We start from the raw sequence: 16879 nt of genomic DNA, 5'->3' as shown, positions 1-16879 counted from the left end.
CTCACCCAGTTTTGTAAAAAGCCTCAGTACACAGCGAGCACAGATAACCATTAACATCCCTCCTCCTTGCGTCGCAGACCTATCAGCCTCAGTCTAACGGAGGGTCCCAGAATCTAGAAAGCGGCATGCTTCCTCCGGACCCTCAGGCTTGGGAGCTATTGAGCTTGTCAAATGAACTGCAAAATGGAGCCACTTTCTGAGCCCCAGTGTGTGATGCAGTTCTCGCTCATGGACCTACTTGTCAGTTACTAGTTTCACAAATTAGCTGCAGCTACAATAGAAGATGGATATTAGATATATATGTACACATTATCTATCTATCTATCTACCCACCTACCTACCTACCTGCTACCTATCCACCTACCTACATATCCATACACCCCACCCATTTATCCTTCCATCCATTCATTTATCCATCCATCCATCCATCCATCCATCCATCCATCCATCCATCCATTTCTTTAGGTCATCACTAAACCATATATTAACTCTTCAGAAATCTCCCCAAAGGATCAGTGACAGGCAGGGTCAGAATTTCAAGCCCACCTCAGCCTCACAACCTTGGACTCCACCCTCCTTTCTCATATCTCTCCAATCCCGTCTCAGCCTCTCCGTTTACCCATGACGAAAATGCATATTGTGGAGAGATTTGGGAGGATAATGCGTTACAATAAAGTACACTGATGCCTTGAAGAACACTTTTTTTGGGAAATGTATGAAAACTTAAAATGCTAATCTGTCTAATGCTATGTTTATTCTGTTTTTTAAAAAAGTTTTTGGGCCTAGCCGGTGTGGCTCAGTGGTTGAGCATTGACCCATGCACCAAGAGGTCACCAGTTCAATTCCCAGTCAGGACACATAGGAGGCGGCCAATCAATGTTCTCTCTCATCGATGTTTCCATGTCTCTCTCCCTCTCCCTTCCTCTCTCCCTAAGATCAATAAAAATAAATAAAATTAAATTAAATAAATTTTGGTTGCATTAGCCATGGGAGTGATTTGTGGGTGCCGTATAAGTAGGTTCCCTTTTTTGTGTGTGTTTGTAATAGACACAGCTTGAAATTCCTGAATTTTGAGGAAGAAAGCACAGTTTCAGTCAGGTGATGACACAGTTTGAATGGTGATGGTGGCAGAGATGATACGGATGCTGATGATGACTGTGTTTATTTGTTGAGTGCTTAGTAGTCTGTGCCAAGAATCATCTTGGGCTTTACCATGTATTATTTTAATTAATTGAACATTCTGAAAGTTAATCTTATATACTCTTTTCTTTCCTCTATTAACTGCCAACACTCAGCTTCTGAAGCCAGAATGGAATAGCAAATCAACTCATCATCTCTTCTCTCTCACACCTTAATGAATGATTTACCTTTACTCAATTGGTAGACGCAAGTCACAACCAGTGGCCGTGCTAATTAATTTCCAGAATCATCAGACCAATGGAAGAACTAACAAAGTTAAAATGGTAAATATGTCACCCTTAACAAGCAAGATAATGAATTACCCACTTGTGTCCTCATTAGCTACTGTATGGAAACTTGCCAGGCCGTGATAAGCTTCATAAATAACCTTTTATTTTGGCATTCGATATTCTTGGCTCCTTGCTTGAGGGAATAATGTTGCCTGAAGTTAAGAGGTGGGGTATACCATAACTGAATAAATTCTAGCTTCATCTTGTCGGGTTGTTGCTATACTCTCAACTCATGATTAGTGTTTATTTCTATTCCATTCGGATTCTTTATTAACATGTATGTTTATTGGGTACTTAATTTATGCTTGACAGTTGGCTAAGTACTTCCTATATGTTATCTCTTTGGACCTCACAGAAAGCTTACTCTACAGGTTTGAATAGTATCCTCTCCATTTGACAGACAGCAGCAAGGGAGACTCAGTCACTTACTGGAATACAGCTGAGAAACACAGCTGGGAACTCAGGCTGTGTCCCTTCCTCGCTGTAGTATGGGTCTGAACGTCTACCTCACCTACCTACTCTATCACCCTAAAGTGTATTTCTGGGCATATATTAGGTCGGTGTGTCCGAAACTGATTACCTTCTCCTTTTCTTAAGCATGAGACCCAGGAGCAATAAACACAATCAGGAAGAGCTCTCGATGACACCCCCAAGGGAAATGTGTGCTCCCAATTTCTCAGTAATGGTAATTGCACCAACACTTCTCTCTTCCCTTTCCATCAGAGAATCATCAGTGTGCAGGAGGTTAGTACTTTTAGGCTGCCTTAGACCCACGAATCTGACTTCAACCTCAGAGATTCTCTTTGTATCTGTTTATGTATTAAATATCCTTTAGCTGGGAGCGGGGTGGGGTAAAACATGGGGGCGGGGGGGCTAAAATGATTCTTTTACTTGTAACAGAAAAACAAAGTTTGAAAACTCTTCTGGTTGAGGATGACATAGTAACAGCCCTTCTGAAGTCAAATTTATTTATGGGCAGAATTCTCACATTTTCCAATTACCCCAAAACTTCACAAGAAAGGAGGCTCAAGCCGGCCATTCTTCCTAAATACATATGTACACATTTATCTCAGTGACTCTACCAATGGCTATTAAGGTTTCTAGAACGTCCTAGTAAAGTCATTACCAAGGGCATTGTGCTTCTTGAGCATCACGTTGGGGTCCCTCTCTCTTTATAATTGTGTTAAAGTATCGGGGTGACACTGGTTCATCACATTCTATAGGTTTCAGGCATACAATTCCACAACACGTCATCTGTGTATCGCATTGTGTCTTCACCACCCAAAGTCAAATCTCCCTCTGTTACCCGATAGTAGACACCTTCACCCTCTGCTACCTCCTTTCCCTCTGGTAACAACCACACTGCTGTTTCTAAGTTGTTGTTTGTTAGTTTATCTTTTTGGTTATCTCTCTCTGCAGCACTAATTAAGCACACACACACTTGGCTTACAGGAAGGAGGTTCCATATCCACAAATCGACACAAGTCCTTCATTCATGAACTGCTTTGGTACCATTTCGCCCCACTGATGACTTCTGAGTGAACACACTAGGGACTTAAATTCTGAAACCTGCTCAACAGCAGGCTGTGTTTTGTACACAAAGATGATGCTTTGCGCTCATCACTATGAGGCCCCGTACTCAAAATTACATTTTTTGTTTTGTATCGTGAATGACCGACAGCATTGAGCTCAGCTTCCTGGCTCCTTGTGATTAACGAGAGGCACTAGGGTGGATTTTCAAGACGATGCTCCTGGACTGTGCTAGCAGAACAGATCAGATGGAACTGCTTTCTGGGATGCGTGACCCCAAACATGCTCCCATTATCGTATGGCTCTAATTACCGAAGGTAACTGGGCACCTGGGTATTCATAACCCATTGCTTTCTCCTTGTTTGAATTTTTTTTACAAGTCACCGACTTACTCTTTGGACGCCTAGAATAGGACATTTAATCACATAATGTATCTAGGTTCTTCAACTTAGAGCAGTTTTGCTAAAAAAGAGCAACAACAACAAAGCAAAAAACAACCACTAATCCAGCATCTAAAGTAGAACGCCATTCTTTCAACCACCACAGTAGTAGGAAACATCTAATATTAATTGAGCACCTATGAGGCACCCCCATGACAGTGTTTCAGGAACTCTTACTTTCTTTCTTCTTTCTGTCTGCAGGGTGGAGATTGGCTGACACTGGTCACTTGCCATGATGACATGCCCTCAAAGGGGGGTGGGGGCAAAGGCAGATGGTTTCTCTTAAGGATACAACCACACGAGATGTCTTTCCATAGCCGAGTGAATGCGCGTCCACGGGTCTCATAAAGGGGCCATCCCAACGGAACAGGAGCTCGTCCACGAACCCTCCAGGTACGTCTCTGTGGATCAGACTTGCGGTCGTCACTGTTGGTGGATGACGGTCAGACGGGAAAGAGAGAGGGGGGCAAAGGAAACTGGAGATGAGGAAGCAACAAAAGAAGAGAAATGAAAACCAGGCTCCCGTAAATCCTGATCACCCCTAAACACAGCAAGATCCACAATTACAAAGGGAAGCAAATCTGCAGAAACGTGAGGGAAGCACGCCCGCAAACCGAGTCATTTCCCGGGGAACAAACACAGGAAGGCTCACTGGCCTGTGGAGCAATGTCCTCCACGTGGCTGACTTGCCAGCAGGGCAGCAGAGAAACTACAGAAATCGTGTTCACTCCGGGAATAAGACACTGGGGAAGTTTTCGACGCCAAAAAGGGATCTGGGTCCAGCGCCCCTTCGGAAACCACCTTCCAGCGGTCCAAAGAGGTCCGGTCTGGGCATCTCGGAGCCGAAAGTTACTTTGCCCTCGAAGCCTTCATCCTGGACAAGTCTACGTGAAGAGGTCAGACATACCTGCGGACGGGACTCACTCTGTGAACAGCAGCAGGAGGTACACCTTGGTTCTACGTGGTATGATTTTAAGGGCCCCAACGAGAAGATATTTCACCTTCAATACATTTCCTCGAAGTTGGGCTCTTTCGGGTACGAAATTGCCATCCATTGATGATCGGCTGCTTTGAGAGAACTCCCTCTGTTTTCTCTAGAAGGCTTACCTTAAAGTAGCAATGCCCAGGAAGGAAACCGGGCCTCTATTTCAATGCTTTGACGAGACTGTCTTCTAACACGCGAGCTGTCTGAGTGTGGCCTGTGAGAAAATGTGATCCGAGAGGTTTTTTTTTGCATGTCTGGAGCAGAGGCAGAAGGTTCTAACCGGAGGAGTCTGGACGAGGATCTGCATCAGGAGGGGGTAGAGGCGAGCACATGAAAAGGGAGGACACCTTCTAACTTGTCCATGTGGCTCGAGGCATCCTCTTCTGACTCCCTCCCTAGATGCTTCGTGGCCCAAGCAGCGATGTTGCAATGATATACTTGCGCTACTTTCTCTACTGTCAGTAGATCACAGACTTCTTATGAAACCCATGTCATCACTCCGCCATCTCCTAGATGTTCTCGTGGTCCAGGGCACAGGGCAGCACGCCTGGCTCTTGGAACAGGTTCAGAATTCTCTTCCGGCCCAAACCAACATCGAGCCTGGAAGGACAGGGCGCACAAATAGGGTGTGGGCGCCACAGACGGAACTCGGTTCGAAGAAGGGAACAGAGCAATGTCTGCACACCAACTAGGGACTTTCTCTTGTTCATTTTCTCTGTAGCCTCCGTCCTCGCTCTTCCCAGGGCCCACAGGGAAACCGCCAGGGCTGAGGCTAGAAGCTGTGTGTAGGCCCAGACTACAGCAAGTCCCCTGGTGGGGCAGTGAGGAGCAATGTTCTCTCTACACTAAGAAACAGGAATAGAGAAGGAAACACTCCGTGGGAGAAAGAAAGGTTTATTAGTAAAAATGAAAAGGAAGCAGACTCATTCCCTTGGGCTGACTGTTCTGGTGACGTTGTTATTTTGGATACCTGGGGTTTGGAAGAAAGGATTCGAATGGCCTTCTCAGGGGTGCAGATGGGTTTTCTATGAACCATCTACATTCTGATCACAAAGTGAATTCGGAGAAAGTATTATTCTACGCGAACCCACTTTTGGGGGTTAGAAATAGAAGGAAGCTTCATAAATGCAAAGCGAAAGGTGAACATTCAGAGGTCAAGCCAGCGACCTTGGCCTCATTAGCATGGTGCGCTAACCAACTGACTGGCTTCCTGCAAAGCAATAGGAAATTAAATTCATGGGCACAGTCCTTTTGTTAGCATTAATAAAAGTCTGTGAAGTTGGCATGAGAGGTATCCCAGCACCCTGCCACTACCAACTGTCACGTTGAGTATACACCCCGACATCTTTAGCTCTGTTTCAATGACAGTAATGAATTGATATTAGTGTTTATCATCTGATAGAATATTGGGAAACAGAGAAGAGAGGACTTGGTTGTGGGGAGAGTAGATTCTAAAACATATGTCTTAAACCCTTAGAAGAAAATACTATACACATTCCGTTACTATCACCATTATTGAATGATGATCATTAGTAGACTTTCTGAAATCTTTCTGCAGAAAGAAAAATATTCCCCAAATTTCTGAGACTTGCAGGAATGAAAACAAATTGGTTAGCAAATTTCCCCCTTAAAAAAACTGAAGGGAAAATTGCACCAAAGGATGGTTTGAGTTTGTTTTCTCCTTCACTTGTGTTGCACACGGTTCCCCCAGTGAGACGCTGGCGTTGCCTCCAGTCTGTTCCCCATTACCTCTGTGGCAAAATGGGGAAAAATCAATCTGTTTTCTGCATAACCGTATTACATCCCATTATCTGAGGAATGGCAAAGGCAAACCCCAACCACCGACAATATCCATCTTCTCCCTCTCTCTCCCAAGTTTCATTTCAGCAGTAGTTATGAAAAAGCAGAAAGTGCACGCAGAGTAGCACTCGACCCCCGACGAACACAGATGTCAGTAGGAACTTATGTAGGACAGGAGGGCACATTCTCTTTAGAGTTGATTAGATCCTCGACCTTGGGAGTCATGTGCGCTTCCCAAGACCGTGCTACGTTTTAGCAAAAGAAAAACATAGACCACGGCACACAGAACCCAATGCTTTTCCTCTAATTAACAAGACTGAATGAGATAATGCTAGGCCAACGTTGGAATTTTGTGGAAGAAAAGAAAAAAGAAAAACAAAACAAGATTCCAGAGAATGTGATGCACTATTTTGGTGACATTTGGTGTGATCTCATAAAATAGTTAGACTTTTGGGGCTTGGGAATCAATCATGCCTTATCTTTTAACCTTTCTTCACCCTTAATTTCATATATATAAATATATATCATTCTTGGGTGAAAGAAAAAAGTCAGGATTTCTTTCGAATTTAAACAGAAATGCCCAAATGCTTTCAAATACGGTCCTACTGTTATCACAGATGGTCACTTCTAGTTTAAAGAACCCTTTAAGCCACAATGGAGTTTCTTTTATCTAAATTTTTTGAAGATATGCTTTTCCAAATATATATATATATCTCGTTTTGTTAATTTTTATATATCTGTTGACTCCATATCTTTTATCCACACATATTTAATTAGTCGGGTTTTACATGGCTTCTGTAAGAAAGCAGAAATGCTGGAATGATCTCGGTATTTGGGAAGCATGGGACAAGAAGCCAAAGAACCTCCCTGGAGCTCAGAGTACACCATATCACAACTCTTTTCTGAAGTTAATCTTTTCGCCCAGTCGTGTATCTTTCGCAACATCCCTCATCCCATTCTTCTGGGGAACCACAAAGACAATCTCTCACCTTAACTGTTTCTTTACAAAAAAAAAAAGACCCAGAACCCGCTGGAACTATTACTATGTTTCCAGCCAGTGTGGAATCTTTCCGTTTGTTCTTGACACTGGTCCTGAAGGGCACAGCTGTCCCTCCGGGTGCTGGGAAGAGCCGGTGCTTAAGTGTGAGAGCAGACTGTCCCCCTTCAGTCCTGGCTCTGCTGCCCACCACATCCAAGACAACTACTTTGTGGTTCTTTTGAGATAATGTCGACGGACATTTTCTTCAAAATACAGGTCATGGTACAACTGCTAGTGATCAAGAACCACACGGCGCTGAAGTGGGTGTTGGAACACCTGAGTGCGCTCGGCATCACTCGCGTGCTCCTTACACACGCAGGTGAGTCACGGAGCCGCTCTGATGCCGTTGTCACGGCAACGCTGAGAGGACACTCATCCCTCCCCCAGAGTATCACTGTGAGCATTAGATGAGATCATACATGTGTAAGAACTTAGTGCCCTACCACATGGTAAGAAGTCAAGAAACGTTAGATGAAAATATTTATAAACTTCCACCGAGATAGTGGTCTGACTCCCTCCTCCCCACACTAAGAATTCCAGTATCAGGAGGGGTCGTCGGAACAGACGTCAGGCCCACTATTGATCATCAACACTTTACAGAGTTCAGTTGTGATAATCACTGGAACTTCAACTAGATGGCTGTTGGAGACGCTTGGATTCTATGCAAAGTAAAACATCCTCGTTCTAGTGAGATTGGGTCAGAAAAGTATGCATTTCTGAGTCCATGGTCTTTTTTATGCATTAAAGATCATTCTTTCAGAGAACTCGTCTTTGGAAGCCCCGACTGGCAAAGTGCATTGGAGACATCTCAGCAAGATGGACTTCAATAACTTTAAATTGAAAGAAAAAAAAAAATGTGTTTGCTTTGCCCTTTCAGCCCTTCCCCGGCCCACAATCTGAAGAAGAATAGAGACCTTTCCAGCTGTGGTAGGGACAGTGGTTTTGGGGGCTGATGAGTGGAATCTGAGACCTGTCGTGAGCCTCCATCATCATGCAGCTGTGGGAGGCATCACCCCACTCCCCCGAAGCACGTGGACTTTCCAAATAATCTTTCCACCAGCCTTAGACCTGAGCACAAAGGGAGCTTTTCTTCACCTAGTCTAAGGGAGTCACTGTTCTTGGGTTAGAGTGTTGGACCAGATTAACCAGCAGGATCCCCGGGTGCCAAACCGTGCAGAAGCCTAGTGAATGGTCAACAGGGAGAAGTTTGATTCTCTAGCTCTATAAACACCATTTCTTGTTGGCATCCACTTCTATAAATTACACGAAGTCCGAACCTCGCTGCAGAGATATTACTGTGGGGCATATTCACAGGACGATCTACGCGTGGTGGCGACGTGTGCCTGTCGTACCCAGGCTTCTCCACGACTTCGACTTGATGCCCTTGGCTCCTGCCGGGCTTCATTTTACCTCCCTGGGCAGCACCCCCTCTCTCCTCTTTCCCTCTCTCCCCTCCCCTCCTTTTATTTTTTCTAGATCATGTAAAACTAAAAACAAAACAGAAAAGAAACACATTTGCCTCTATTTTTCAAGGAGGAAGACTAGCCCCAAGACAGGGAGACTCCCTTCCAGCCAAGATGACTGACAAATTCTTGCGGCTTTCTCCAAAAGTCAAACCAAAGTCTAACCAGCAGCCAGCCCGAGCGCTGGCAAGCCCACTCTGCCTGGAAATGAGTGCAATCATATCCTAATAGCCATTTGGATAATTGTTCGTAGGAGCGCTCTGCCAGCGAAGGTTGGAACCGGTCCTTATTACAAATATAGCATGCACCCTAATCTGGAATATATTAAAATGTTATTTCTGTAACTGCCTATTTCCAAACTGAAATAATAACTAAGCCATTTATCACATTTGTTTTTGAGAAGAGGTTTGAAAGGACCATGATAATGTGTGACTGTGTGAATGTACAGTTACGTGGGCAATGTCTTCGCTTAAAATATTTTGCTGCAAGTTAACCTTTTATTCGTGAGCCCCAGCTTCTAAACCAAGGGCGCTCTGAAAGAATGGTTCTGTTCTGTTGTTAATGCACGGCCATCATGTGAATGATGGAATTAAGACTTACTCGTTATTCATCTCAGCCCCTCCTCCTGGAAATACCTGAGGGATCGAACGAGTCCAGGTGGACAGAGATCCATGGGGCCAACAACCAGAGGAGAGAAGCCACCTCTCAGAACTCTGGGACTGGCAATCGAAAGTAAAATTCCCCCGATAAAGATCACTCCCTTATTTTGAGGTGAAAGGCAGGGGTTTAACTGCGATGATGAGAATCTTCGATGGTTCCCACAAAGTGAGAGTGGAAAGTGTTTGCCTCGCTTTATTTTTGGTACTTGCCCCTAGCAGGAACCGAACCTGGGACTCTCTGGTCCACAGGCTGACGCTCCAACTGCTGAGCCAAACCGGCCTGGGCTTGCCTTGCTTTCTCCTAAAGAGTCACTGGGCACAGGGAATGAACCAGGGCTTCGGGGGAGTTGAGACAGCCCGGGTTTGAATTCAAACTCATCTCTTGGAAGCTGGAGGATCATCGGTAACTTTCATCTTATTTCTGAGCCTCGATGTCTTCTTGGTCATCGAAATGGTCATCATACGACCATTTCCCAACGTGGTCAGAATGGTGACCTAAAATGGCACAGGTTAAAAGTCCGTTCCAGGCACCCGGTGGACAACGGTTCTGCCGGTGGCGGTAGGAAATAGGCTATGACACTGTCTGGCTTTTATACAGCCTGGAATCAAATCTTCCCAGCCACGGACAAACCACCCAGGCCCACGTGGCTCGGTTTCTTCACCTGTCAAATGGGGATAGGAAGACAACATCTCTCAGAGAGTTGCTGTCAGGATCAAGGGAATTCATAGGATAACCCCCCAACACTAACATTCAATAAAGCCCGCTGGTCACTGTCATCGCTGCTGTTGTGATCACACCAGTTGGGATAGAGAAAGCGAGCCCCCCGATATCTTCTCCATCTCCCCATCCAGCTTGTCAGTCCCTCCTTTTTTATTCTTTTTCCCCTTTCCTTCCATCCCTCTTTTCTTCTTAGAAATAAAGGGCAGCCCTGGCCAGTTTGGCTCAGCGGTTAGAGCGTCGGCCTGCGGTCCTGAGAGACCCGGGTTCGGTTCCCGCTAAGGGCGCGTACCTCGGTTGCAGTTTGTCCCCGGCCCTGGTCAGTCGTGAGGGTGGCAGCCACTCGATGTGTTCCTTTCACATCGATGTTTCTTTCTCTCTCTCTGTTCCTCTCTCTCCCTCCCACTCTACCTGAACAAAAAATGGAAAAATGTCCTCGGGTGAGGATAAAAAAAATAAATAAAAATAAATAAATTAAAAAAAAAAAAGAAAGAAATAAAGGGCATATATGCACTTCTGGGGGTTACACAAACTTTGATTTTCCGTGGGTCTACCCTGCACGAGGTGGAGGAAGGAAAACAGGACGTGCCTTGAAGTAGTTGCTGCCAGAAGTTAGTTCTTTCCCCAAAAGGTATTAAACCTGTTTCCATTTGCCAGTGTCGATCGGTTGCACAGATTGATTCATGTGACATCCAATAGACAGCTGGCTGGTGAATGAGCCAAAGACAAGGGCCCACTGGTGATAAAACAGTGACAATGATCTTAAGAGTTCCGAAGGGAAGGTACATGGAGAAGTAACACACAGAGGTTAGAGGCGGGGGTGGGTATTTTCCTCTGCTTCCTGGAGTAATCACAGGCTGATCACTGTCACTCTAGGGGGGTAAGTGCTAAACAACCAGTTAATAACAAGATGTAGAAAACTAGAACTTTCACAGAGTCCCAGTGAAAATGGATCCCACAGCTCAGTTCTGATGTCGAACCTCAGGCTGTTCTATGTTCGTCAAGTACCAGAAGTGACTTTTGTGAGTCCGCGAGTCTTGTTCGTATGGAAACTATAGGCAAGTACCACCAGTTTGGGGTCTGTCATGGGACTTTTGGAGAAGGAATATCCTAGGTCATGGTTCTTGGTCTGACCCCAACATCGACAGACAGCTCCATCGGAACCTTTACCACCCCGAGATGCTGCACAGGAGGAATGTAGAAAACAGCCCAGACACTCACAGAATCTGCCTTTCTGTCTCTTTTCCCCCATTTCGGGGCCCATTGCCACAGTCAAGTCACCTCCAACACCAGCCTCAGGCCCTCTCCCTGTAGCCAATCCACATTGATCTAGCTCAGCCAGCCGAGACTCCAGATAGACCCCCAGACCTGGACATGTGTACCAGGTACCTGCTAACTTCTCATTTTTTTTTGGACACAAAAAGCTGTTAACATCCCCGTGAGCGAGTCAAAATAGTCAGTGATCTGAAGGCTGAGCTTCAGATCCGTGGGGAGAAAATAGAGAAATATTATTGTGTTATTCTCTCAAGTCTGCTGCAACAAGAAGAAAGACACATGATTTAATATTTCACAAGTAAATCCTACCACGCATTGGCAAATCTACCAGAACGTAGCAGGCAACAGCGATATATATTCACACAGGCCTCATGGGGCCTGAGTTTTGTTCTGGTTTCGAGACACTAAGTTTAGTTTTTGTCCCAGAAGCTGGGAGGAGGAAGCTGTCTGTGGTTTGAATGGAATGGGTAGCTGACACAAAAGAAGCTGGTCACCCCAAAGAAGCTTTCAGCGTTCGGCTTTAATGATACTTGATGTGTAAAATTTTCCACGAACCCCACACTAGACAGTAGCACGTATGGGTTTAGTTCGTTATGTCTCTGAAGACTTTTTTTTTTAATATATGTCTTTTTCTCGAATATAATTGTGAGGACAGGGTCATTGGCTTGTGCTTCCAAAGCTCAGAGCATTTTTTTTTTTCTCATAAAGTCAGTAACTTGCAAATGGATGAATACAATGAAAGCATGGGGTAAAATGTATTCAAGTACCACGCATGCATGAAGTACCGTCCATGAGGAACACGCCCAGCCACACTTCCTCAACGCCTGGAGGTCTTGATTCAACTCCGCTGAACAAATGTGCTTTGAATACTCTCTAAGTTCTAGCCGCTGAATGAGGGTCATGAAAGACCCATGACAAGCAACCAGACCCGGTCCCTGCCCTTGGGAACCTTCACTGTCCCGATGAGGGTAGGCAGAGATGCTGAAGCACCTTGTACTCTTAGCTCTCTGTCTTCTCGGCACACTTTTCACTCCAGCCTCGAACAGGCGCCCTGATCGCTGGGTGGAGCGGCCTCAGTTTCCCCTCCGGGATGTCTCTTCTGCGCACTGTGAGATGCCCCAGCAACTGGCTCTGCCCATGCGACTTGTGTGCAAACTAGGACATGCGTGGAACCACCCAGACGGTGAGAGAGAGAGCCATTAGCAACTCCTCTCTTCTGCCTCTCAGGGTCTGATCGCTTCTATGCAACTGCACAGAGGGGTCCCCCAAACGATCCAGGATCCAGTCCCACTGTGCACGGTGGCGATCGGCTTTCTCTCCTGCCTGCTCCACCCTTCCTGTCTCCCTTCCCAAAACGAACCGTCCCACACAAGCCTGAGTCTCCATCTCTGACACCATCCAAGCAACTCTTCACCAAGCAGGTGGGCTATAGAAGTAAGCAAAGAGCTGTGAATAGGGGAAGGATGCCGTCGTGGGGAACTCTCCCCAAGGGCTCCCCAGCAGCTCTGAGAACCTCACGGTCCCCCGGCCAGCACCGTGGCTGCCACGCCTTCCTGTCCCGATTCTGAGCAATGAGCCCGATTGAGCTGAAGAATATAAGGGGTCACGTGGATAAAACCTGTCTCTTCTCCGTGATTCTGGAAGTTGTGTCAACAGAGATTTAGAATATTCAATGAGCTACTTAGGAAGTTAAAGAGCTCTTTCTCCCCGTTAGCAGATTAATTCACATCTGTCCTTTATTTAAAGTCTCCAAGTCCCCAAGTCCCCAAGTTAGTTATAGTGCTGAAAGAATTGAAAAATGAAAGAATGAACGGGAAGGGGGGTTTGAAGAAGGAGAGGAAGGGAGGGGAGGAGAAAGGAGGGGAGAAGAAGAGAGGGGAGGGGAGGAAGGAGAAGGGAGGGGAGGAGGGGAGAGGGAAAAACCCTCTGATTTTGCTTTATATTTCTCCTTAGATTTTAATATGTTACTGGGTGAAATCTAAGCCTAGGTCTTAAGCAGAAAACTGACAGAAGCTTCTGTATTAAACGAGATAATCACCTAAAAATTAGTTGTTAATTATTTAAATTCTAAATAATTCCCCAAACAATGTATCACCTCTATCTTAAAAACATACATGTTTAGCTACAGAACGCCGGCCACTTTGCCGGTCCCTCCCACTGGGTCGGCAGTCTGATGACTTGAGCTTCAAGCAGGTGGGTGGCAGTCTGTCCACATGGCGGACTCCAGAGTAAGACGCTAGGAGCTGGGGCCCCAGACTCTGTGGGGTCCCGATTAGTGCCAATGATCCCAGTGCCAACTAAGTGGCTTAATGAGCCTCCCCAGTATTCCGGAGCCTCAGTCCTGGGGATATTACCTTAGGCATCAATGGATGTGACTACTCCGTCACTCTTCCCAGACGGGGTACATACAGAGAGGGTGTCCCTACCTCGGTCCTTCACTGTATTCAATTCCAAAACCAAGTGCGGACCACATCCACTTCCAGAGCCCTTCCAGAAGCGTCGGTGCTCGTCCTAACCCACCTCTCACGGGGATCCGTTCTGGACACGCGTCCCTCTCACAGTGGGGTTCAGGCCTCGAACAATTTCGGATGTCCCTGCCACCCCCTCCATCTGAAACAACGCCTTGCCCTTAGCAGGCGCTTCAGAACCGTCACTAAAAGAACAAATAAAGTCATCCATGAGACACCAAATGGCATCTTGAAATAGGAAAAATGGGGATCGGGAATTACCTACTGAAGTCCAGGAATGCCACCGGGCGGTGGCCCCTCCGTGGCCTTACAGGTGTTGGCATCCGAGCAGGAAGGGCAGAGGTCACATTTCCATCAGGGGGCGCTGTTTCGGGGAAGCGTGTTCTGTCTTCCGCAGACAGGCGGCGGTCACCTTATTTCAAGCCCCCATGTTCACAGTCCCACCCATGTCCACCTCTTTCCCCCGTGAGCCACGTCTTTTTCCATTGTTCTGCTGGAGCCATGCCAGACCCTCGGCTCAGACTCCCCCATCTCACCGGACCCTGGGGTGGCGGCGCGGAAATCAGGCTCGGTAGAGAGGTCTGTGCTCAGAATGTGGGCAAGGAAATGGCCCACCGGTCTCCATGGAAACAGGCGCCCTTTCCAGGGGTTGCTGAATAGGTGAGAGTTGTGTTCGTCATGCACGGCCCTGATGTCCAGCAAACCCCGCCGTTTCCCGGGCCGGCACGCTGGGAATCTCTTAAAGGCGTAAGACGCTGTGGGGCTCAGTGGAGCTACAGGGAGAGTGCGGGGTTGGGTACTGAACATCGTAGTCCTTGGTTTGCCATCCCAGCACTCGATACTTTAACTGTAAAATTGTTGTGTGGGTGGCAACCAATCTGTGTGTCTCTCTCACATCGATGTTTCTCTCTCTCTCTTCCTCCCTTTCTCCCTCCTGCTCTATCTGAAGATAAATGCAAAAATATCCTCGGGTGGCAATAAAAAAAAAAATTATTGCCTGGCCAGTGTGGCTCGGTGGATTGAGCATCCTCCCATGGACTGAGAGGTCCTGGTTTGATTCCAGGTCAGGGCACATGCCCAGGTTTCGGGCCCCATCCCCATTAGGAGGCGTGCAGGAGGCAGCCGATCAATGTTCCTCTCTCACATTGATGTTTCTATCTCTCGCTCTAAAAAATCAATAAAAACATATTTTCAAAAAAAAATTTTAACTATAAAATTATTAATGCCAACTGCTTTAGGGTTTACTTAACCCCTTTAAGAATTATTAGAGATCTTCATCCAACATCACAGTAAGGACCAAACATTGAGCCTGCAGTATTATTTCACCAAAGGTCCAGGTAGGTGCAAAGAATTTTTGTTTTAATGCCAATGCTTAAATCCTCAACAAAGATTTCTGAAAGATGGCTTACTCACAGTAAAGCAGTATGCATTCCATGCTGTTGGGTTGTGAGGAGAGCTGACCATGATGTCATATGGATTGGCGGTGCATGTCCCAATTAGCGATGGGTCTTTTAGAAAACGTAGACCTCAGAGCCGCACTGAAGACACGGTAAGTCAGTGCCTTGAGGGTTACCGGATGCAGTGTGCATGGTCCCGTGTAAAGCAGAAGCCTTAAGGTGACAAGCTTGGAGGGATTCTGTTACTGCCTAGTTATGCAGCCTTGAGTCTGAACCCTTCTGGGCCACAGTGTCCTGATCAGTAAAATGATGGTGCAAATAACTGTCAAAAGCAGACCATTTAGAATAGTATCTGGCGTAGAAGGTGCTCAACACATCAGCTGTTTCCGTTATCACCGCTTCCTAGTCGTAGGTTCATTTGACTGGTGGTTCAGACGCACAGGGAGGGTTTAAGACCCAGAATCTAGAACCTCCTGTCCCATTTTATAGCCACTCGCTGCAGGTGACTACTGAGCACCTCGAATGCTTCCAACGTGATGAACAAACGGATTTAAAATTGTATTGATTTTACTCTTTAATCGAAAGTCTAATACTTGATTAGGTTACTGGAAAACTCGTAAATATGCTTAGAACAGCTAAGGGAAGTGATAGTATTTTTATTTTATTTCACTTTTTAATTTAAAAAGATTTTATTATTATTTTCTTTGGTTTATTTGTTTTTTTAATTGTTGAAAGTATTACAGGTGTCTCTTTTTTTCCCCATTGACCCGCTCCTTCCCGCTCCCACCCACCTCCTGCCTTCCCCAGCGTAGTATTCAAGCTGATTGGTTATGTATATGTCATAAAATTTCTTTGATTTCTCTATTCCCACCCCTCCCACCCCGTCCTTCTGAGATTTGTCAGTCTGTTCCCTATTTCCATGACTCTAGATATCTTTTGGTCAACAGCTTATTTCGTTCATTTTGTTCCACAAATAACTGAGATCATGTGGTATTTGTCTTTCTCTGACCGACTTATTTCACTTAGCATAATACTCTCCAGGTCCCTCCATGTCGTCTCAAAGGGTAAGGACCTTTCTTCCTTTTAGATGCATAGTATTCTATTGTGTAAGTGTACCACAGCTTTTTTGTCCACTCATCTACTGATGGGCAGTGATCGCATATTTAAACAGTGCACTTTATGGAATATAAATATAGATCAAGTGTTTTTGAAGAAAATTCAGCATCTGAATTGAGATGTAAGTATAAAATACACACTATATTTTGAAGAAATTTTTTTTCAAGAAAAAATAATCTTGAATTTCTATACTCACTATACGTTGAAATACTATTTGGATGTATCAGAGAAAGTAAACTATCTTTTTTTTTTTTTTGGTAGGTGCCCCTAGCAGGAACCAAACCCGGGACCCTCTGGTCCGCAGGCCGATGCTCCAACTGCTGAGCCAAACTGGCCAGGGCTTAAACTATCTCTTTAAAATTAATTTCACTTGTTTCTTCTTATGTGTTTAATATAGCTGCTAGAAAGTGAGAAATCACACATACGCTTACATGGTATTTCTATTAGTCAGTGCTGATCTAGGAATTGATTCACGACTGAATGAATCCATTCTAGTGCCTGGCACCCATTTCTCCAAATC

Source organism: Molossus molossus, unplaced genomic scaffold (genome assembly GCF_014108415.1).
Source record: "Molossus molossus isolate mMolMol1 unplaced genomic scaffold, mMolMol1.p scaffold_m16_p_19, whole genome shotgun sequence".
Classification (NCBI taxonomy): domain Eukaryota; kingdom Metazoa; phylum Chordata; class Mammalia; order Chiroptera; family Molossidae; genus Molossus; species Molossus molossus.
This window is presented reverse-complemented; position numbering follows the sequence as displayed.